The sequence below is a fragment of the Pistacia vera genome, unplaced genomic scaffold (genome assembly GCF_008641045.1).
Source record: "Pistacia vera cultivar Batoury unplaced genomic scaffold, PisVer_v2 Contig78, whole genome shotgun sequence".
Lineage (NCBI taxonomy): Eukaryota > Viridiplantae > Streptophyta > Magnoliopsida > Sapindales > Anacardiaceae > Pistacia > Pistacia vera.
The window spans coordinates 1,131,934-1,157,019 of NW_022196645.1; the positions used below are offsets into that span (position 1 = coordinate 1,131,934).

The following is a 25,086-nucleotide window of genomic DNA, read 5'->3' on the forward strand; positions in this document are numbered from 1 at the left end:
TGGATTCCAATTAGTATAGTTGTTTTATTTTCTGAATTTTATGTTCTGAATTTAATTGGATAGTGCATTCAAAGGTCAAATAATAATAGTGTTATGAAATCTAAAAACATGACAGAGTGCACATGGGTTTACAATTTGCAGTTGGCGTTGGTTGCAAGTTGATGGTTTGTTGTTTTTTTCTTCTTCTTTAAGTATCTGCCAATTCCAAATCCAAGCCCGACAATATTATTTTTATGAATTCATGCTTTTCTTTTGCAGTTTTGCCATTACCTTTTGCTTTCATAGATGATCTTTAGTCTTTTCATTTTGACCCATACAACACAAAACAACAGAAAATGAAATATTATGTTAAAGCTTGGAGAAGAGAGTTAAAAAGAGAAGAGAACAAGAGATCAAGACTCAAAGAGTCAAGAGATGAAGAAAAAAGAGTTGAATTGTTGAAGATTTGAAGAAGAGATGAAGACTGTGGAAGAGAGAACCGAGGAAGAGGAAGGAGATTTTCTTTAATTTTAGTCAAACCCAACCAAAACGACGTCGTTTTGCCTTAACATTTAATTATTTTTTTGTCTGCAAAAATTTGGCAAAAATTCGCGTATAATTCGCGAATTATACGGATAGGGTATATAATTCGCGAATTATACGGCAGCCCTAATAAAATACGTGAATTCGTATTTTATACGGGAATTATACGGCTAGCCGTATAATTCGTGTATAAAACGCGAATTTACTAACTAGGGGTGTTGACCCATGTCATATATGACTGTTGAAATCCACAACGAACACACGTGAATAAATAAAACAAAAATGTAAATAGCATATTTTGATTTAAAGAATTATATCCATCATTCAAATAAAGATTTTATATTAAGTATCAGAACTCTACAACAATTACAAATTTATAATAACGAAAGTTCACTCTCGTATTTTTTTTTTTTTATCATACCAACAACCTTACTAGAGGTTTGGTGGAAATTTCATTACAATTATTAATTTTTACTTTATCAGAATTTTCCCTTTTTCTTTCTTGACTTTTGACAAGCACGGTATTAGAAATCGCGTCCACAGCTATGCCAAATTCTGGTCATTTCTTCACAAATACGTGCGCTGCTCTAATCTAAAAGCAACACGAAAGAAGGTGTCAGACAAAGACTTGTCGTTTAACAAACAATCTGACGCCATACAACAGCGTCATTTTGGATTCACAAAATTTCTTCAATTTTTCTCTCTTCATAATTTTCACACTCTTAAAAAAAGTAATAATAATAAATAAACTACCACCAACCTCCCAAGAAAGTTTTGAGGAAATCCACAACCAACACATGTAATAAAATAAAATAAAAAAGTAAATAACACATTTTGATTTATCTTGGTTCATTTTGATTAAAGAATTATATTCATCATTCAAATAAAGATTTTGTATTAAGTTTCAAAACTCTACAGCAATTACAAATTTATAATAACGGTAACTCACTCCCTATTTTTTTAACTAGATTTCTCATTGTTAATAAATCAATAACAAATCAAATCACTGATTAAACTTATCAAATATGGGAGCGGGATCACCGAATGCATCTGGGTATAGGACTTTAAATCCATACAAAGTATAAACCATATCTAACCGTTTAACAAACAATTTGACATCATAATCAAAGATTTTTCACTCCTTAATTCTCACACTCTTCAAATAAAACTATACAGGAAAGAGTGGAGTGAACACCACCGAACTTCACACACATCGCTCTGAGTCTTTGATTTTCCAAGAAGTTCGAGAAAATTACACAACAACTATTCAGTCTCTGACTTATGACAAATTTTTGAATTACATTTTTACTTTTTCCTGCATGTGATTCACCCAACTCTATATACAGCAGACCCATGTGCATGCTTTCATCATTCATGCTTTTTTTTTTTTTTTTTTTTAATTTGATAATTAAATGCTATATTGTTAACCTTTTATTCTCAACCCAATAAAGACATGCACGATTCTTCAGCCCTCCCTTGTCCCCACCCCATCAAAGACCAAGACTATCTCACGTCTTTCATAGCCTTTGAGTTGACGCCGAGTCTTTCTGGTTTTCTTTTTGTAATTTCTTAAAGAAGTTTTTTGCAAGTTCTGAGTCATTTCTTCAAGGAATATGCCAAATTTCCTTTAAGTTTCTCCTGTACGAAATGTTGATTCAATAATTCAATCACACTACTTATTAATAACTGGGCCTTATTATTGAATATGCCAAGAGAAGGATACGTGTCTCTTGCTCTATTATTAATAACTGGACCTCATTATCAATTAAAATATTTATTAAGGTATTAAAATTTAATATGCATACACAAAATAAACTAAGGTTAGGAAAAAAAAAATAATAAAGAAACAAAATTTTGATTAGAGAAACGGGCTCACAAACACATTTAGAAGAGTTAATTATATAACAAATATAGCCAGTAGCGGATCCAGGAATTTCTTTTAGGGTGGGCCAAAATAAAAATTTATTATACATTACTATTTTTGTCAATTAATATTTTTGTTAGGGTGGACCAAAATATATAAATTATACATATTAATATTTAAAAAAAAATTGAGGGTGGGCCATGGCTCATCCAAAAAGTGGCTGGATCCGCCCTGAATATAGGGTTTCAACAAAACAAAATAAAGATTAAAGACTTCAAAATTTTTCATTATAAGTTTATTCCTTAAAGTTTTTTTTTGTACAAAAAGATGATTCCTTCAAGTTTCTTTGTACACATCCTCAATCTTATCATAAATTTCTTATTTCAAATAATTTCGCTAGTTATATAGGTGATTATTGATTATTACAAAAATATTGATAAATCATTTGGAAATAATATTTATTAAATTTATATATTATTATGGGCCTATTTAACATGCACTCGGTCTTCGTGGACATTTTCTCAAATAATTCTAAATTCATCACTCTTAATGGGTTTCATTCTTTTACCTACCCCATTCCATTGGGCTTTCTGGCCCAATAAAAATTTTATAATTATTATTAACAACACTTAAGATAAATTGGATATGGAATTGGTAATTCTTATGAATGTGCCAATAAAAATTCCTATGTTTATGTCAATTTTATGTATAATTCCAACAAGAAATTGTTTTGATTTAACAGTAAAGTAAGTTTATATATGAGTTTTGGGTTGATTTTATATGCCACAAATTATTTGATTGAAATAAAATAATGAATTTTACGTTAAGTTTATGCATGTAATTGCATTAGTTTAACCACCAATGGCTGATTTGATTGTAAAAGAGCAAACGAGGATCCAACATAGTCCCCCAAATTCGAATTCCCTTGATGGAGGAGGATCTAATATGGTCTCCTGAGTTCGAGTCCACATGGATTCTAATAGGAGTTGTCACTGGAGCTTTTACTTAGTCGATAGTTTCAGGGTTTTGAAAGATTAGTTGAAGTACACACAAATTGACCCAAACACTCTTGGCCATTTTTTTTTTAAAAAAAAAAAGGGTGAAGTTATGCTTGAAGTTATATGACTTAACAATCACATTTTACATTGAATTGCTTTATATATTAAGATTGACACTTGAGAGTTAATCTAAATAATAATATTCTAAAAAAAATATATACATAATTGATTGTGATTATCATCGTCATTGTTTCATTTTTGATAAATTTCTTTTCAATAGGAATCCTGGAGGTAATTAAAGAACAACAATTTATCCCTCTCTGACAAATAAAAAGGATGCCTTGAAAAGATGAATATTAGGAAATGGACCACAAAAATACTAGAAAAAAAGGGAAAATATTTCAGATGGTTATTTTCATTGGAGTTTCAATATGATTAGGTAAAATTAAATGTTGATAATGTCATTTCTTACCTTTATTGTAATTTAAATTTTAAATTTAATATTTTAATCGTATGTTTTATAAAACAAATTAATACCAAAAAAAAAAAAAAAAATTGAATGAAAAGAGCAAAACTGTGAGCGGGTTATCCGAGATTTTGTGTTAATTGCTACCTATCACATTTGGGACCATATAACTTTCATAATATTATTATCTTTTCATTGATATAAATCAAGCCATTAAGAATAGTCAATATAAAATTCCAATATTTATTAATTTTATATTATAATTATCCATTATATTAAGTTATCATTATAAACGCTCGCTTTTTCCCTTTGTATTATTTGTAAAAGTACCTTTTTACCCTTTTTATTATATTTTAAAAAGGCAAAAATTAGAGACAAATTTAAGCTTAAGAAAAACAAAGCATTTACAATTTTTTAATTAAAATTACTACAATTTTAAATTAAAAAAAAAGATGAATAATGTACATTCAAATATTTATATTTCGGAAATTTATATTGCAATTAATTGAATTTGAATATTTTTTCATCGATATTTCGTTAATTATGCAAGATCAAGTCATTAGCTATAGGGGTTAAATGTAATTTCTTAAAATGTCAAGGCATAAAGTTATGTATCTATAATTCAATTCGATTACTAAATTTGATAGTGACAACATATCCTTAATAATTTAGTCCTTGATTGTAAGTTGGAAAAGCGTAATACACTATCTCAATGTAATTTTCTTTTTTCGAGGCTGATTTTTACTTTTTATTTTTTCTATAGAGAATAATTTCTAGAAGATTTTTCATCTAATTCATGCTTTGAGCCAGACGCCATTTAATGCTTACTCAAGACTCAATGTCATATGTCCAATCATTTTGATTCTTTTTCATATTTAGAAAAGCAAACGACATATTCTCACGCAAGGTTTGACAAAACTTTAAATTGATACCCCAAATTTCATTTATCCATTTCCACCCTTAAAATAACATTGTTAGCAATTTTTAGGGTAGAGAGGGTGTAATTACTATAATGCCCTCACCTCTAAATTAATAAATTATATTTTAACCCCTAACTTACTAAAATTATAAAATTAACCATCTTATTTTTAAATTACTTCAATTACACCCTCAGTGACTGCGCACTCTCTCAGTTTTTGCTGGATTTGAGCTGTTTCTAATGGCGTTGAACCCCCTGGTCACCTCCGTCACCTTTCCCATCTTTCTAGTCCAAAACCCTCTGGTTCCTAACTCATTGGCCCCTCTGATCGTTGGCGTAGTAAGGCTTATGGTTTCATTGGATTCCAGTGACAAAAATCCAATTGGACATCACCATTGCAACTAGCGTCTCCAACTCTAAAACTCACATATCCCCAACAACCGTTTAGTCGTCATTCGCCAATGGAGACTGATAAAAACCAGTCGCATGTGACGACTGTTGTGGTTGGCGATCGACGAGTGATGAGGGGTTGTGAGGGGTAAGATTTTGTGGAGGGGAAGATGGGGATTCAAATGGTGGTGACAAGGGTGATTTTGGGTGGAAGAATCGTCAGAAAATGGTGAAAAACATTGGGGGTGATGTTGGCTAACATGCATGGAGCACTGTTAGGGGCAATGATCTGCTAATGTGCGCCTCCTCCTGCAAAATGATCAATTTACCCCTGAACCATTATATCCAACGATTTTTCGTCACTTTAAGGGTGAGAATTAAAATAAATAGAACTTGGGATACCAACTTAAAATTTTGTTAAACCTTGGTTGGGAATATGTCGTTTACTCTATTTATAATTATTCTCCTTTTTGGAATAATTCTTTAAAACCCTCTGAGGTTTGGCCGGATTGACATCATGGTATATTCTAGGCTTCGTTTGGTTCAAAATTGGGAATACTACTCTTAGTATTCTCAAAAAAGTTAAACAATAAAATACCCAAAAACTCTCATTTTTGGGAATACTACTTTCAATATTATTCAATTTTTTTTAAACCCTCTAAATTTTTTAATTTAATTAAATACCTCTAAATATTTTTTTAAAATTACAAAAACACCCTAACAATCCACATTTATCAGATTCCGGCCACCACTGTCGAAAAATGGCCGGAATCTGGTAGGATGGCACACTATCGGCTGAATCTGGCCGGTAGTGCGCCGATCTAGGCTTTTTCGGCCAGATCCACGGTAGATCTGGCCGGAAAAAGCCAGATCTAAGGCCAAAGATCTGGCCGTTGGCCGTAACAGTCGGTCACGATGGCCAACAAACGGTCGCCGTTGACCATCAACGGCAACCGTTTGTTGGCTATCGTTGAGAGCAAATACGGCCAGATCTGGTCGTTGACGGCCAGATCTGGTCGGAAAAGGCCATAGCGGCGCATGACCGGCAAGATCCAGCTGGTCATGCGCTAATAAGACGACTCTGGCCGCCTCCGATGGTGGTGGCCGACTAAGGGTATTTGAGGGTGGGTTAAGGGTGTTTTTGTTAACTTTTAATGTTTTATTATAAGGGGTATATTGTAAAAAAACAAACATAGGAGGTACTTTATAATTTATAAATCCTACCTCGTAATACCCGCTAAATTCAACTTTTTTTTAACTTTTTTCAAAAAACATTTCCCAAAACCCCCAAATTTTGAACCAAACGAAAGCCTTAGACTCACAACTTTTTCCTCTTCCTCTTCTTCTTCTTCTTCTTCTTCTTCTTCTTCTTCTGCACTCCCAATTTCTTCTTCTTCTTCTTTAGTCCCATTTTCTTCAAAACTACTCTCACAACTTCTTTTATAATAATAAATTTATAGGTGTGTGATTTTATTTTTCTAATATGATTTACTATGGATTATGGGTCTATGACTATGGTGTTGAAATGAATTTATGATTTTACTATTAAATGTTGTGAGATGATGACGAGTTTATGATTTTGTTGCTTGAATGGAGTAGATCGTGAATGTGTTTTTGTCCAGTCAGAGGGTGCTTTGGATGTGGGCTAATGTTTGCTGTGGGCAGGTTGAGTGTGTGGGTTTTGGCTTCTGTTTTTCGATAGGTTGGCAATGGGGCGTTTTGCTCTTGTCCTTTCTGGCAGGTCTAGTTTTAAGTTTTGGATTTAAAGGGATAGGGTGTTTTTGCTTTTACAATCATTATCAATATCAGTTAATAGATTTCATTAATAGATATTAATAGAAAGTAGGTAATTGTTATTTTGAAACTTTTCGAGTAATGAATTGTCATTTTGAAACTTTTTGCGTGGTGAATTGTCTTTAAAGTAAACTTTGGGGGAAGGAGTTGTCCGGCCTTATTCGTATCATCATATTTTACACGATGGCTAGTGTTGTCATGCTCATGGGAAGGTGCAATCCATAACAAGGTGTGCAATCACTATAATTAAAATTCTTAAACCAAAATATTATAAAACCAACACAAAAAGATTTGAATAAAACATTAAAACAATAATCAACATATGAAATAACGGTACTTTTCATTTGAATCATTAAATTATGCTCTAATCTAACTTTTTTTTTTTTTTTTAAATTTCAAGGCTCTATAAAAGCTTATATTACTTCCATAGATTACCTTACTTTAATATTACAAAAGGTTTTATTTATTTTCGAAAAAAGGTAAAGGATTAAATTTTCATTAAATTTTCTTCTTATTTTCGAGACAGATTTTATTTAATTTTTTTGGGTTTTTCCAGAGAATAATTTCCAGAAAAATATACCCCGAGCAACCGTCATTAAGTGCTCATAAAACTATTTCTATTCTCTGTTTCAACTTGCCTCAAAGGCTCCATTTTTGGCCTGTAGTTCTCGGTTTCTTCAGCCGCAAGGTGGTCATTTGCTCTGTTTCAAATGGGTTTGTGTTCTTGTTTTTGATTTTGTTCTAGTTTTGGACTGAGAATCATGGCATTTGCATTTGAAAAATGACGACTTTATTTATTTTTGAGTTTTTTTTTTCAAATCAAAAACCATTTGATTATTTATCAAAAACCCATTTGATAATCACATGCAAAACTGAAGCTTGTTTATAAAAGTTCAAAGTTTACCTTTTTTTGGTGTTTTTTTTAAGGGATTTTTGGTGTTGTTTTAGTGAGATTTTCTCCATTAATTCGTTCAAAGTTCTAGTTGTTTTTTTTTAGTCAAATGAAGCTAGATTATGTCAAAAGAAGCTAATGATCAAAGTTCCTAAAAGTCCATACTTTTTACTTTTTCTTTGTTGAGGTGGGGATTTTTTTTTGCGCACTGGTTATCGTGAATATCAGAAAATTGAAGATTTTCTCATTGATTTTGCCGGGTTTAGGATAGTTCTTGCAACAATCCTTGGGTTGGTCTTGAAATTGCATTTTGGGACTAAAGTTGAGAGCTTTTGAGAGCTGGGAAGAAGAAAGAAATTAAAGAAGGAAGAAATGCCGAGGATTGGTGCTTCATCTGCAAGGATGGCGGCTCTCTCAGGATCTGTGACTACAGGTAAGTTTCAGAAACTTTCTATAAGATTTATATCAGATTTTCAGAACAAAAATTGTCCAGTTTTGGTTGGTCTTTTGGACGAATGCCTTGAAATTTTTTTTTTTTTTATTTGTTAGGAATGAAGGGATGGTTCTGTCTTTTCAGTGTGTGCCTTTGGTCACCTGTGTCATGAATGAGGTTGCTGATGCTGGTTCTGAGATTTGTTTTGTTTTTATTGTATTATTTTCTCTTCGGCCACTATTTCTATTTTAAGTATATTCCATCTACCTGGCATCTGCTGCATTTACTTTTCAATTTGTGACGTATACAAAATGTGTTTTATGGTGTTAATTTCACAAAAAAGATAGCTTTATCCTGTCAATTTTGAGGTACATTATTTCTGTTTTGTTTTATGTTGTTTCGAATAGGTGATATTCTGTCTTTTATAAATCAGGAAAATTGAAATATGAGAACGTGTTTAGTTTGAAGATGATATATCAAGCAAAGATATGTATTATTCTGATTTATGCTGTCAAAATACTTATTATAAGTTTGATAAGTCTAAAATGACTTTTATTTGAAGGTTTGAATATTCAATTTTTTTTCCTTATTGACAAGAAAGAAATTGCTTTAGAAACTTCTAAAACATAATCTGCCCTTCAGAAAGTAAGTTTGGTCATTACAAGGCACATGGATATCTTATGCTAATTTAATGATGTCATCGCTATATCCTTTACTTTCATGCCTGATAGAGGATGCTCTCTATCCCAGTAACTTGTCATAGCCATTGCCTGCAGGGACTGTCTTAAGTCATCATTCAGACTGTTTAGGCCAGGATGATTCTCGTGGAAAGTAAGATCAGTGGACTTGCGGTAATAACATAGTTTTGCGTATGTGCATTGTGTGGACTGCCAATTCTTCTGCCATACTTTCTATTTCCACTATTCATGTTTCTGCTTCATGTTTCTGCACAATGCCTGATGTTTATAGACACATCGCTTAATGTTCCTAGCAACATGTACATTACAGTCTTGCATGGTTTGGAAGAAAAATACTATTGGCTAGGAGAAGAATTCCTTCCCTTTCATCCATATGAATTTGAATATGTAGTGTACTATTAACATCAACAGTTTGGTGCTTACTCTCGTGAAACAGACTATGGACAACAGACAAGTTTACTTTTTGATAGAATTTTCTCTTTCTTCATGTTTTTACCTTTCTTTCTTGCATCAGTTTGTAGTATGTCTCTGTGCTAGCTTTTGAAATGATAATTCTTATTTCAGGTTGGCATTTTTGCTATGAATGCAAGAAAGCTCCGAAGTTTTATTGCTTGGCTGCCCGTCTGCTGTATGTGGACCTGCCTCTGTGATTCGGGTTTGCAGTAGTTTGAGGGAGTAAAGGATTCTGCGATAATTGCTTAGAGCTTGTGGTGCTATAGAAGAAAAGAAAGAGTTAACCCAAGGGGTATGAGCTTGTGATGTTGCTTCAGACCAAGCTTTCTAGGTTTATGTGATCTTTAATATTTAGGTTTGGGTTAATTTAGTTTACTCTTATTAATAATTTGTGAGAAGAGACCAGTCATGGCTTGGCCCTATAGAATTTAACCAATCTATTATTGTGTTTTCCGTGTGTTTTTTTTTTCAACAGGAAAAATAGATTTCTATGCTGAAGACACAATAGAGTTCTATTTTAATGGGTATTGGCAGATAGTAAAGGAAAAAGAAGGCTTTACTTCAGAACATGTTATTTCCGATATAATCTATTGAAGAAGGGGAAAAATCATAGGTCTCCTGATTCGTATGAATATGACGAAGGGAGAGAAGATATTGAAGAATTTGTAGATGAAAGTCAACTCGTTGTATCGTGATTATGATGATTTAGGTGACACAGCAGACGACAAGAAAATTGGGAAGAGGAATAGATCAAAAGAAGCAATCTGCACCGAAAAGAAAGGCAAGTTCAAAGAAAAGGAGTTCAAAGAAAAGGGAGTTCATTGGGTGGGACAAAAACCCTACTAGACTTTCTTGATTCCATTGGTAAAGATACAACCTGTGAACTCTCGCTGTATGATATTACAACTATATTACCGAATACTGCAAGAAAAACCGGCTTTTTCACCCGGAAAGAAGAAAATTATGATTTGTGATGCAAGGCTGCAGCCTCTCTTGGGAAGGAAGTCAGTGAATAGAAACAGTATATATAACCGACTGACGCCGACCTTGCTGAGAACATAGATCATTCGGAGGATGGATCTAAAAGTAGTTTTGGAAACTGTTGATGAATGTGACTCAGTGGTGGAAAAAAGAATGGAAAAGTTAAGCTCATTTAAAAAATCTGATCACAAGGAAGTAGCTGCAGAAGTCCAGAAAAGCTGTTTTGCTTCTGTAGTCCCTAAGAATATCAAGCTTGTCTACTAAGGAGGAGTTTAGTGGAGGATCTAGCAAAGCAACCAGAAACTTTCGATGCTAAAGTAATTGGAATTTTGTGAGAGTGAAATCGGACCCAAATGATTATTTGCAGAAAAATTCTCATAGCTTGTTCAAGTTATAGGTAATGTCTCGGCAAAACTATAATAGTTCAACTAATTTATCCCACTATTGGATTCCTTCATAATCAGTTTATTTGAATTCTTTTACCCCAGAATGCTACTTTATATTGTACTAGTGCTTTTGGCTTAGTTGATTGACATTCTGCACATTATCATCTTAATATATTACAGACATTAAGAGACCTTCAAGCTTGAAATCAGAATTCTTCTTCAACTTTCCGATGGGTGAAAGAGTTACCCATTTCCATTTCCAAGTTGTCAGACGATGACTTCCATGAGGTAAAGACAAACGTTAGTTTGTATTCCTTTCCAGAAAGATTTGATACGTACAATCAAAAGAGTTTAACGCATATAAGACAAACTATGGAACACAATTAAAGTTCAGTCTTTTTAACTGATAAAACAGCTAGTTTGTCATCTGTACCCCAAAAGGAAAACAAAGATTGAATAAAAAAGAGAAGTTCTTTGAATCCATACGAAACTGTCGAATCATAATAATATTATAGTTATTAAGTGTTATTATTGCGGATGAGTTGAGGATTTGCGGCAGAGAGTGATAAACGGCCTTTTGAAAAGGCCAACTGTTGTAAGTTTTTTCATACCATCGGCAATTTGTTTTCCAATCTTAAACTTCATATGCCTCATTTCTGGCAGCACACCAATGTGCATTGATAAAATATTTGTAGTGTATCATGAGATTTAGTTCTGGTAACTTTTCTTGGAGCTATGTCCTTCATGTCTCTTAGGGCTATCGCATTTTGTTTTTTAGAACTTACATTCAAGTGCAACGTTGTCTCATAATAAGGTGGTGAGTAAATCAACATAAAAGTAAGCATTTAAACAGCCTCTTGACCGGAATGTGTTGACTGCAGGTGGAACTTGAACATAAGGCGAGAAGCTTGCATGAGGATATAACTAAACATGTGTGTTAACTTTTAGTCAACTTTCTTAATATAGTCACTGTTTTTTTTTTTTTTTTTTTTTTGGGTAACTTTTGATGCCCCATTGGAGTGTTGATATGCTTTCTAAATTCTGTTGATGATGATACATTTCATTGTACTTTTAAATGCTCCTCAATATCTTTTATTTTCTGGATTATGGGAACTTCTATCTTTTCCTTCACTTGCTTTTGATATATTTTTTTTCCCACTTGGCATTTTCCGTGAAAACATAGTGGATTGCAAGGGAGCTGGTTTCATTACAAAACCGCATTGATAGAGCAAATGAGAAGGGATGGAGGAGAGAATATCCTTTGATGGTGTTATTTCTTATTCCATTGCGTAGTTTTCATCCTCATATATAATTATGCATCATATCCAAACTACCTTTAGATTACTGATCCTTAACATGCATCTTTTGTATACACTTGCCGAGTACATGGATAGTCTGCTGCTGCTTCAGACACCATCAGAGCAAGCACGGTTACAAAATGAGGCTCCTCAAGTAATTCCAGACGAAGTAGAACCTGAACCCGCTTGTGAGGAATCTACAGAAAAAGCTGAACAAGAACATAATGATGATTCACCAGAATCATTTCCTGAAAGAGCTTCGAAGGATACTAGTTGTAGTCTTACAGGCAATGGAAAGTGTCAAGCTTAGGGGATTGTCCTGAGGGTGGTGTTTTGTTGTTGATTTGTAGCTAGATTCCTTCTCTTGGGTCGTATCTCCCATGTTGGTTTAGATAGGTTCCAAGAGAATTGTGTAGCATCAAGCTTAGGCATTTGTTTATGTTTTGCACCCTACGCGAGGGATGTCCCGATGTAGGTGGGCCGCCTTTTTTTGTAGGCCTTTGTAAATCCTTCTTTTCAATACAATTTGCTTTAGAAAAAAAAGGAAAAAGTTTCGCTACACGAATGATTTAGCGGATACTACAGGTTTGCAGGGCTCCTCTTTGTTATAGACTTTTTGTGGGGCTTCCATATTGTGAAAAACATTATAACAGGAATAATTCGTTTGACAAGAGTTTCTAGTCCAAGAGTAAAGCCATGAATGAAAGATTTTTAAATACTGTAGCCGTGAAAATCATTATAAAAAACAATTTTGTGATATTTCTAGTTGAAACGACTTGATCTTATATGTGAAATGAGAAAGATCTCTAAATATCGTAGCCGCGAAAATTAGCATCTCTTGTATTATGTAAAACACAAAGGCACTGTATTTCATAACGATGGAAGGCTCTACTTTTTTGTCCAATATAAAGATCAAATAGTGTGGGATTCTTACCCTGTTATTTGAACAACAAATTTTGTTTTCCTATGTTTTGGTGTTAGACCTTGCCACTACCAACACTTGCTATGTAACAAAAAGAGGATTTAATGTAATATGAGCCATAAGAACAATTCAAATGTCTAAAATATTCATGTCCTCTACTTGATTATGACAGGGTCAAGTGACGCAACTAAAAGGAGTCGAGAAACAAATGCAAAATTCGGTCCTTAAGATCATGGTCTGAGGGACTGATCCATGGATATGTATTGACCCTGTAACTTTACCACACCAATTACATAGCATTTCCCTGCAATCAAAACACTAATTGAAGATACTGGTTGTGGAAAGCAATTTCTAGAGCCATTTTAGCAGTAACAGATAACTTGCAGCAAATCTGGTTTCAAACTTTCAATACTCTGTACTTGCCAAACCATCGATCTTTGTAAAAGCAGAAACAGATTCCTTAAAACTGTACTTTAAGAAACTCCCATTGTTGCTATCATAATGATAGATTTATAATGACCCATTTTTAACTTGGACGGGTTTCTTGTTTCTCAAAGATTGTAGGGATTGACCAGATGTTTTACTTTTGATTTGGGTCTTAAGTGACAAAGATTCTAGAAAACAATGGTTTTCGAATTCGGATATTAACAGCTATTCAGCGAGATTCTGAACTAAAAATATAGAAGCCTCTTGAAAAAGCATGACCATTTGAGATAAAGTTTGTAAACTTAATGCAATCAACAATGGTTCATTTACTTAGAGTTACTAAAACCAATAATTATAACGTGACCCTGATAGCAGTAAACAATACTAAAACATTCAGTTGCTTCGGCATGTTTCTTCCTCAATGCTTAAGCTTTCTCTAATTCTTACTCCCGAATTCAATGCCTTCGCGCTCACCGCTTTCTGTGAAATAAACTCAAGGATTTATCAAACACATATTATGGATTTCAAACAAGAAACAGAAAAGGTTATACAATCAATATAACTCCACTTCTTGTCGAAAACACGATCAAGCTTTATTTGAGTTCTGTACATTGGCCGAAAGAATTTCCAATAGGATGGTCAATATGACATTTCTGAAACTCCTTCATGAATTTGATATCATGAAGACCAGAATAAGTAAACTCTAGTATAAATTATATTCTAGTGTGATTTGCGAGATATTACGTTCAAGTGCTGTTTTTAACCCATTTTGCGGCGTCTAAGTCATGCATTTCCGGAGTACTTTATATAAAAAGCTACGTTTAAGTAAAAACACCTTAAATGTTCAAAACAACCTAGGAAGCGGGACCTTTGGTCTCTATTGCCACACCAAATCTACACAACGAAGAACTCAAATGATTGAAAGTACTTCCAAAGGACCTAAAGCCCCATTTGATTTCAAAGAAGCAAACAATACGAATTGCCAAAACAACTCCAGAAAGAATTTTTGACATGCACAGTTATATGCAAAACCTATGAACAACTAAAACGCAGAAGGCACTTTTTTATTAAGATTAAAAGAGGGGAAATTGCTTACAAAAGAACTCCCAAATCTATTTCAAAGATAATGTATACAAACACGCAGTTTAGAGCAAAACGGGTTGAATATAAAAACACCAGAACAATTTTCTACCAGAGCGCTTGCCTAACACCAACCAAAAAATTACTAAAAAAAGACAGACAAAACCAAAAAAAAAAAAACAAAAACAAGAACACTTTTGAAAATGAGGAAAGCACTTGCAGGAGGCCACCTTTAGCCAATCTTTCAGCTAACTGGGTGATTTTCAGAAAACATCCAACAATCAAAAGACTCCAAAACCACAAAAAATAAAAATAAAGGCAAATAAAACTCACTGTCACCGCACAATGGGGTGTATATGCAAACGGCAAAGGCGGATGCATATTCTTCTTTTTCTTTAATTTATCTGAAAAAAATTACAAAGAATAAAAAAATCAATACAATAAAGCAACAGCAAATCAACAGAGAAAGAGGGGCGAAACTCACCATTTTGGTCTATTAATGGCGGGTAATTTGCGGTTTCTTCTCTGTCTTACCGGTGGTGAGATAAAGAGACAAACTAAGTAGAGTGTGAAATTGAGGTAAGAGTTGTGAAGTGATGAATGAAACGCCGCGTTTCGTCTGGGATCTGAAAGAGAGTTTCAGAAAGCTCTAAAGCTGATGGACTGCTTCCATTTTAGTTTGGTGTCATTAAAATTATCGATTTATAGGAGAGAATAGATGGATTTTTGTGAGAAAATGAAGAACGTTGGGGTTTCTTAAAATATCCATAGTTTAGGATTTTCACGGGCTAATTATAACATCACCGCTGAGATTTTTGTTATTACAAGAAACCCCTTTAGTTTGAAAATTTTGGCTCATCTCCTCTATAAAGTTTTCTCTAATTATTGCCAACCAGCCCTTTGCTAGGGGAGGTTAGAGTTATTGAGCAAAATTTAAGGGACATTTAGGATACTCATCGAGGAGGAGCTTACTGGTTTAGGGGTGGTCAGATATCAACCTTTTTCCTTTAAAAAAAAAAAAAAAAGTCAACTTTAATTATTTTGCCAGAAATTTAAATATATTTTCTAAGCTATTTTTGGAAAATTTACTTTTGAAATGGTTACTTTTATTGAAAACTTAAAATATAAATTTTTAAGGATCTCCAACTAATTACTTCTCGGTAGCTTGATGGCTTACTTAGGACTTTTAAGTATATTACTCAAGAGATGTTGAGTTTGAATATTCATAACTACTAATAAAGGGCTACTGGAGACTTATTTGACCCTTAACTTTAGGGTCTTAGGAGATTAGTTGAGGTACGTGCAAATTAACCCAAACACTAAAAAAAAAAAAAAAAATCTTGAAAAAAGCATAATGAGTATTAAAAATGCACGTATCATATCATTTATACATGAACATAACTCGTGCACGAAAAACAACTTTTGCTCGTGAGTAAATCAAACTTCAAGAGAGGTTGATGAAAAATTTACCCTACATACTGATGAGACCTCCCATTAGTAAAATCTATCAATATAAAGGGCATAAAAGGCATAAGAGCAGTAAAAGGTTCATGCAGAAGAATTTTAAATCCACTTATTCAGTCTGCCCCAGGTGATAGGGCTGGCACATGAGGACCTAGAAAACCAAAATTGAAACATTTATATGTATAATGATAATATATTCACAAAGCTATACCAAAAGCTAACCAGAGTCTTCAAGTAACACAAACTAAAATGGAAAGTAACAAGCTGATGGAAAATTCTGTCTGCAACTTGGAGACCACTTAAGAATGTCATCATAAGAACCTGATATAACAAATTTACAATAATATTAATAGATATGACAGAAAATTAGAAAGCGGACGTANAGTAACACAAACTAAAATGGAAAGTAACAAGCTGATGGAAAATTCTGTCTGCAACTTGGAGACCACTTAAGAATGTCATCATAAGAACCTGATATAACAAATTTACAATAATATTAATAGATATGACAGAAAATTAGAAAGTGGACGTACTTGTTCTACAAAGTGCGCAAGTCGGGTTAGTGCACTCAAAAATCTTTGAGTGAAAGCATTAATTGCTTTTGAGTGGACAGTTGTAGTCATTCCCGCAAAAAAGTTGCTTCTCAAGTATGGTAATGCCCACTGCATGCGTAAAGCAAACAAGTTTGCTATGTGCCTGTTTGTATGGAGGCCAAATGAATTGACCATGTCCCTCCATCCCAATTCAAAATCCTCAATTGACTCCAGATTATAGAGCCTAAAAAACTCAGCCTTCCACTCATTATAATGTTCCCCCAGGACAGCATTAAATCAGGACGGAAACTTCACCACAATCATCCATACGCAGAGTGCATGCTTAGTTGCAGGCATTTCCATGGCTATGGCTTCTTTAAGACACATATTCTGGTCAGTTAGTATTGTCTGTGGTGCCTTCCCATTTAAAACTCAATAATGAAGCCAACATATTTTTGAGAATCTGCCTCATTAACTATCCCTTGCCTGTCAGCGATCCTATTCATCAAAGCGTTCAGTTTAAAAATATATATTTCATTCCTTCCCTTTTCGGGCTTTCAGCACTGCCACAAAAAGTAAAGGGCAATTAGTTTGTTTTACCGAAACTGGAATGTGTCCAACATGCAATACAATGTGATAGACTTTGGTATAAGTTGTATCATTTTCAATCTATTACCTTCAGTGCCCATGACAAAGATCTCAGGTTTTCCTCGCGTAAGAGCGTGCAGCCAAAGAAGCAAGGCACACCATAATGGTTCACTCCAACCCATATCCCAAGTGACATGTCCAATGCAGTCAAGCGATGTGTTGCATAAAAAACCACAGCATCACCAAAGATCTCGTAAGCCTGGATTGATGATGCATATGACCAAGCAATGTTCTCTAGCCTGTTGTTAGAATCAACTGTGCACTCAAATTTGAAGTTAGGGTCTTTTTCTTTAATGTTTCTACACATTTTAATAAATCTACACTTTCATCTTCCGGATCTAATTTCCTAAAGGACTGAAGTAAGTTCCTCACATCCTTCTCAGTAAATGACAAATATCCTGGCTCCACACATTCTAAAGTTCCATGAGCCTCACCATTTGCTGCACTGAAATTGATGTTTTAGCAAACATAAGTATTCAGCTCTTGTCTGCATCTGATATGGTTCGAAATGCAGGAAGAAAACGAACTTGATTTGGCTCTAAGAGTTCATGATTATAGTGGTTCGCAAAACCTGTGACACGCCATTCTGGTGCTCCNCAAACCACCCATCAAAATTGAAACTTTGCAAACAAGTCCTCTCTGTCAAACCATATAACCACTATCACAAGACACATACATACACCAAAATTCCACCATATTCACAACACATTCTGCAAAATTAAACCCTACTCGTTTCCAGAAACACAAAAAACACAACTGGGTTTTAAGTTTCACTACAAAAATCATACAATAAAAATTGCCATTTTTTTTTCAGTTTCATTTCATTAGGGTACAAAATAGTAATATGTAAAGCTTAGAAATTGAAAAAATAAAAATAAAAATAAAATTCTGAAAGTGGAAGGTACCAACAAATCAGTGATGCATTTGATTGAAAGTTGAAACTGGGAGGTGATGAGAGCCGTTTTATATATCCTGCGCATATTTCTTATCCTACACTTTCTCGCTCCCCAAACATCGCTCTTGATGACTCAGAGAATGACGTCGTAGAAGGATTAAAAACCAACAAAAATTCATTTTTCTCAAACTTTCCTGCCATAAGTTTTTGTTTTTATTGCAAAAAATATATATTAAATTCCTGTCCCTTTTCTTATAGTTAATAGTTGATTTGTCTTAATAATATATTTTTTGCCTTAAATTAATTTTATCATTTTCTTTTTAAGGAAATATATGTATATATACATTTTGAAGAAATAAATAAGAAATAATATTTATGGTTCCACCTTTAAATTATATGATTCCTAATGTATAAAAAAATAATATTACAAAACTACTTTTTGTAAACAAACTTAAAACATTTTCTTTGAACAAATAGAGAACTCAAATAGATGATTTTATTTTTAATATCGATTTTTCCTCTCAAGTTGAGATAGATCATTCAGATAAATGAAAGTAATTAAACAAATGAGTTTATATAGATACTAATTAACTCCATCGACAATTACTTGGTTTATGGTTGATGACAAGACATTAGGCTACCCGGAATTCTTGTGTTCGAATCTCATTCATCTATTACATTTGTGACTTATCTAACTCATTGAACACCGGGCTGGAAACGATGAAAATCTATAAAAAAAATCAATGCAGCTAATTTCTCAAGAGAAAACTACAAAACCTTAACAAAAGTCTCCTTAGTAGATCATTTTTCTTTTTTATTTATAAATTCTCCTTGTTTTGAATATGGAAATTAATATATTTATTACATGTAGTAGTGAGCCTAAATCGATCACATTTTTTTTTTTTTCATATTTTTAAACTAATTATCAAAAATATTAAGAAAAAGAAACTCATTCTTTTTAACCAAAAACATAGAAAAAATTAGGCTAATATGAAATGTTAGACTTAGATTTTTATTCTGTTTATCTCTTGATTACGATGTTTTTTTTTTTTTTTTGGTTCTTAATTCTTTCCTTGTGTCTTTTGATTTTTGAGATATGTCTATCTAAGGTTATTAATTTCTAATATCTCACTTGACTTTTATATATATATAAATAGATGACATTATACCATTTACATCGTTAAATTAAAATGTTTAATGTTAAGGTTCTATTTTTATTCTTTATAACATTGTGTCCTTATGTATTTTCTGCTTAGTTTAATTAGCTTTTCAATTTCATAAATAATTGATATATTTTCTTATGTATCTAATTATAATATAGTAATTGGTGGATGGAGGTCAAAAAGCGTTGCAATTGTGTTTGCAACGGATTTGTGCAAATTGACTCTAAAATTGCACCAGGCCATTATTTATTCAGTTTCTAAAATATGATGGACCTACTTATGTGTCAAAATCAAGATCTTTAGGGAAATAAATTAATTAATTAACTAAAATGTATTATAACTTTATTATTCCAAAAATAATTAAAGGTTTCTTCTCTTTTTTTTTTTTTTTTCCTTCTTTTTTGAAGGCAAAAATTATTATTTTCTCTGTCAAATAGGTGATGTACAGAGTTATTGACTGTAAATTCTCATCAAGCTTCGAAATATGTTATCTAAAAATTCATCCAATATTCTCAAACAGAATACGAAAAAGAATAAAATATTGTTCACATTGTTAATAACTCAACACCGATAAGAATTAAGAAGTACATAAATTGATTTAAAATGTTAAAATTGTCGGAATACGATGAGTAAACTCGAGGAAGTTGAATAACTCTAGCATAATTTCAGTGATTCCCTTGAGTGGGTCTTTTAGATATTTTATAATGGTATTATGATATTTTTACATCACATTTATTACATAAAATATCAAATAAAAATTACATGAGAGGTCTTGCTTACAAATCCATTTAAAAGTTGGTTATTTTTAATTTAACCTTTAAAGAAGGGCAAATAAGTAAATATATAATAATAATAATTATTTATTTATTTTTTTAACAAATAAGAGAGGTTTGTGGAGTCATTTATGATATAGCCATACTGGTACAATACCACATTAAATCATTTCATTTAATATATGGTAAAATATCTATACAAAAATGTTTAACTATAAGCAAATAAGCATTAATAATTTATTAATAAGATTCCTAAATAATAAATGCTATAATAAATATGAACATATCTCTTTCCAAAACATTTATAAAAATTAAATTATTATATTATACATTTTCATCATTTATATAACGCTTTAGAGAAATAAAATATCATTTATTGTCGGCATGCGGTTTTATTTTAGCAATATATGATTTCGTCAGGGATAGAACCACCGCAGCCTTTAGACAAGAGGCTAAGATTATGGTGGAGGTTTACTTCGTGAAGTTCCAACTACTAGGAGGTGCCGGAGTTATAAAAAGGTTTTTATGCACTGGTTCTCCCACTAGCTAACCGCCGCTCCAACCGGTTTTGTAAATTCCCAAACTCATTTCAATTTTCATTTTAGAGATTCAGTCGACATCTATCTACCTCCACTGTCGAACTTCAGTCTTCGGCATCTTCAGATCTTCAATCTTCACTGCTTGCTTGTGTGCCAAATTCGTCCGCCGCCAGCCGCCCTGCAGTCGCCGTCCCCGCCGAAGTGTCCTTATCATTTCATCTTCACTTCATCAGTTCATCTCAGATCTCACTTGTAAGTTGTAGTGATACTTCGGTTCATCAGTTCATATTTATACTGCGATAGTATAAAAGTGAGTTTAGGAGAGTAATGGTGATTGGTGTGATTTGCACATTTGATGAGAACCACCCCAAATCATCTTTTTTATTTTCGTAGAAAGATGCCTAGTCTTCGGCATCTTCAGATCTTCAATCTTCACTGCTTGCTTGTGTGCCAAATTCGTCCGCCGCCAGCCGCCCTGCATATCCTACCATCTTGTTATCATAAGAATCTGGAGGCCTTTCTATTTTAATTGAAGAAGTCTCACTCTGATGTTCTCTGGAATTTCACTTCCAGGAATAACCTCCCAAATTCATCAATTCGTTGACCATCCGCCCCAGGTCTGTCTATTGGCTTTGACATTGCCTGCACTAAGAAAAAGAAAGAAAAGTTATACAATAATGTTTAACTCAAAAGATGAAGAGAGAGAAAGAGAAAGACACTGACCTTAAGGAATTCTCTGGGCATTGAAGATGCCAGATTGTTGCAGCAGATCAATTTCAAGCAGTTAACACAGAAAAATCGTTAAAACTTGGAATGCATAACCTTAATGCATTTGATGAGTTCAACACAAACCATTTACGTTAATATATTCAATATTGGATGGATGTTCCGGTAGAGTATCGAAGTCTCTTACAACGTCCAAGTCAAGCCGGTAAGCTTAGAAGATGTTGATGCTTCCAAGTACTGAAAACAAATGTTTTTGCTTAGTTCTAACCACCGTTATGAAGAAAGCTATCGAAAAAGTCATTAGGAATCGCTTCTCTCCATATCGCAGCCACCTAGTTTCATGTTAAAGATTGCAAAAACCTGCACAAGTGGGCAATCTGAAAGTCTTGAGGAAGAGTGAAGACGGTAAGTTTGTTGCAGTTTGCCAAACTAAAATCTTAAGTCCACTCAAGTTCAATTGATATTGGCAGTACTTTAATAGCACTTTTGTGTAAAGAAAGGTCACGATGACAATCAATACTTCTTGATAATCTGTGGAAATTCTTCAATTTGCCAGCAACAAGAATAGATCAAGTTCACGTAGAGATTCCATATGAATCTGGGTTGGCAGAGTTGTACAGTATGTTGTATCCAAATCAGTAATCTTTTTGTGAACCAACAAGATGGGTGAATCACGCAACATGACAACTTTCAAGAATCATCTTTTTGAGATTTCGGGCAAATGTGAAATTGGTGTTTTGATTAGGTACTCACCACTCTGTAAAACTGATGGATTCAATTGTTGAAAGGCTGTTAAAGGAAAAAAGTTAGACAAAAAAGGTTTTTTTAATTTTCCATAATTTATTAAACAATAAAAGCATAAAATTTCATATAGTTATTTTACTCATAAATATTAAAATAAGAAAGTGTAATGAATTAATCTTACTTATGTATTGCATGCCTTCCATTATATAATTTGGTATTTGCATATTATGAATATTTTAGCACATAGTTTTTATTCAACATTAAAAGACAGAAACTTAGTTAAATGTCTTTAAACTAGTACAGGATATTTGTTTTAGAAGCAATGAGAACGATGAATGATTTTAAATGATTGTTTTGTGTATAGGCATGCCGGTAGGAACTGCTGGGCTGTTCTAGAATTTAGCTTGTAGGAAGGAGAAAATGTATACATTTCAGCAGCATCAGGCGTGGTGGGTCAACTGATTGGGCAATTTGCCAAGTTAATGGGCTGCTACGTTGTTGAAGTGAGGACAGAAGTAACGAAGGTTTAAGCCAATCGGTCTAGGAAATTCCCATTCTTCTAATATACTGTCCAAAGTCAGCCATGGAGCCGGATTTTTTTTTCAAGGGCGTAGTCCTAAAGACAAAATTGGAATATTAAAAATATGTTAAAAATATGAAAAAAATGACTATAAAAATTAAAATTTGAGGAATCAATTAAGATTTTTATTTGAATAGACGAAGAATTAGTCAAAAGAGAAAAAAATAACTTTGAAATTGTAAATACAGTGACTCTTTTATTATGTACTCTTATTCAATAGCAAGAGAGAAAAGAAACAAAGGTTAAAATATATTGGAGGTTGAAGAAAAAAAATCAAAACATAGAGGAAAGGGTTTAAGACAGAGAATTAACTACCTAACAGAAGAAAGGGACTTTTTTTTTTTGGTTAAAATACAAAATAAAGTGGATTCATGTTCCCGAGGACAGTGGGGCATTAGCCCACTCAGCCCTTGTGGCTCGTTTGTGCCCAGAGTTATCTGGTTGTTGTAGTTAAACATTCAATACTTTGCAATAATTCGGCTTAACTAATTCTTGTGCAACAATTGTACAATACTTAGGTTGAAATTTGAAGAACAAGTTCGGATTCGATGTGCTTTCAACTACAAAGAGGAGCAGAACTTGGATGCAGCTTTGAAAAGGTAAGTGTTCATTTCATATACCTCAGTTTATCAGAAATATGGAAACTCAGAAAGTTCATTTTTTTTTCTTCCAGGTGCTTTTCTGAGGGCGTTGACATTTACTTCGAAAACGTAGGAGGAAAATGTAGATGCGTGCTTCTAAAATGAGATTGCATGGTTGAATTACAGCGTGGCGGATGATCTCACAGTACAATCTAGCCAGACTGAAGTGTACACAATATGTGAACATTGTTTTTAAGCGGATTCAAATGAAAGGATTTTCCGCCACCGATTACTTTCCCGAATATGCAAAGTTTTTGGAGGTTGTGCTGCCTTTGATCCCCGAGAAGGAAGATTGTTTATCTTGAAGACATTGTTGAAGGTCTTGAAATGCTCCTGCTGCTCTTGTTGGTCTATTACTGGACGCAATGTTGGAAAGCAAGGGTTGGTGTTTCCAGGGAGTAATGTCATTCAAGCCTTCTTCAATTGTATTATCGTTTTTCCACTCTTTAATTGTAATAGATCTATCTCCGATTCTTCACTAAATTCTTCTCAATTTAGGGATCAAAAAATATCCATGGTTGGGATTGTACTAATTTAAATACGATTTTGTATAGAAGATCACATACCATTTACATTATTGTAATCATGTACTACAGTTGTTAGAATCTATTTAGCCAAGATATAGTTTTTTGTTATTAGTATTGCTATTTGTTATTATTGTGGTTATTAGAATCTATTTATTAGCTAAGTATAGTTGTAGTTTCTTTCTTACTATAACATGGTAGTATAATCTATAGTCTATAGTTTGTTAGTTTTAATTTGTTTCTTACTCACCCACTTGTAGTATTGGAAATTCATGAGAGTTGCTAAGATTTATCCCCTTTAGATTTATGTCCTCAGGATTTTGCTTTAGGGATTCAACATATACACGTTTTGACAGTTTAAGACTCATAATAGTATTAACTAACATTTTACTCTCTTACATCCAAGTATTATAAAATACACACCTGATATGTACTTAATTTGGTCTAGATGTTATGAATGTGTGCATATAATCTCATATGTTTTGGTGTATTATGACAGAGGTGTTTATCCTAATTTATATCTTTTCTTTTTCTTTTTAACATAAACAAATAAATCAAACTTGAAGTATCACTCTGCAAATGGAATATAGGAAAAATGCGTTGGTCTGGTGTGTTGCCCTTTGTTGGGCCTTAAACATGGGCTTGTAATCAACTTTGTCGATAGGCTGAACCTAGTAGTTTATTGGGTAAGTTTCTAATTTTCTATTACAAAATGTTTTGAAATTACAGTAAGTTTTAGAATCAATAGACCAATGAAGAGAGATTTCATTAAAGCTATAAAATAATGGTGTTTTCCACCGGTGTCGGCTCCAGGAAATTTGGCTTTAGGTGAAAAATTCTAAAATAGGGCTTTTTTTTTTTTTTTTCTTGTTATAAGAAATATAATTGTTAGTTAATTTTTTTAAATAAAAAATTCATTTAAGTCTACATCTCTTATCAGTTTATAAAATTTATTGGAAACGTCTTTTTTTTTTTTTTTTTTTTTTAATTAACTAATTTTTCTATCCAACTTCTCATTTTCTTAATTTTTCATATATATAAAAGAATTTGATCCATTAAAATGATAATGATTAGTTAAATTTTGATTGATGTAATAAAAGACAATGAATACGTATTTTTTTTAATTTTTTTGAGTAGTTTGTTTAGGGTTTAAGAAGAAGATGAATTGTCCATTCTGTCCTTTATTTTCTTTCTTTGGGCCGAAGGTTTATGGCCATGAAAAAAAATCCCAAGCCCAATAGTTCATTGGAGTTATTGGGCTACTTGAATTCTGGTCTTAGGTTTTTGAATATCAAAATTGAGATGAAATAAGACAACCAAATAAAAATGATACG

The 25,086-nt window shown here is 32.9% G+C and overlaps 1 long non-coding RNA gene and 1 pseudogene across 1 annotated transcript; both read left to right on the forward strand.

The window, feature by feature from the left end:
* The first annotated feature begins 11,331 nt into the window (after positions 1–11,331).
* On the forward strand, positions 11,332–12,051 carry LOC116116559. The gene is made up of 3 exons (XR_004125831.1): positions 11,332–11,391; positions 11,678–11,728; positions 11,980–12,051. It is a non-coding gene; the product is annotated as an uncharacterized LOC116116559 (long non-coding RNA).
* An 8,407-nt stretch (positions 12,052–20,458) lies between these two features.
* Positions 20,459–23,766, forward strand: LOC116116613 (annotated as a pseudogene).
* The last annotated feature ends 1,320 nt before the right edge of the window (positions 23,767–25,086 follow it).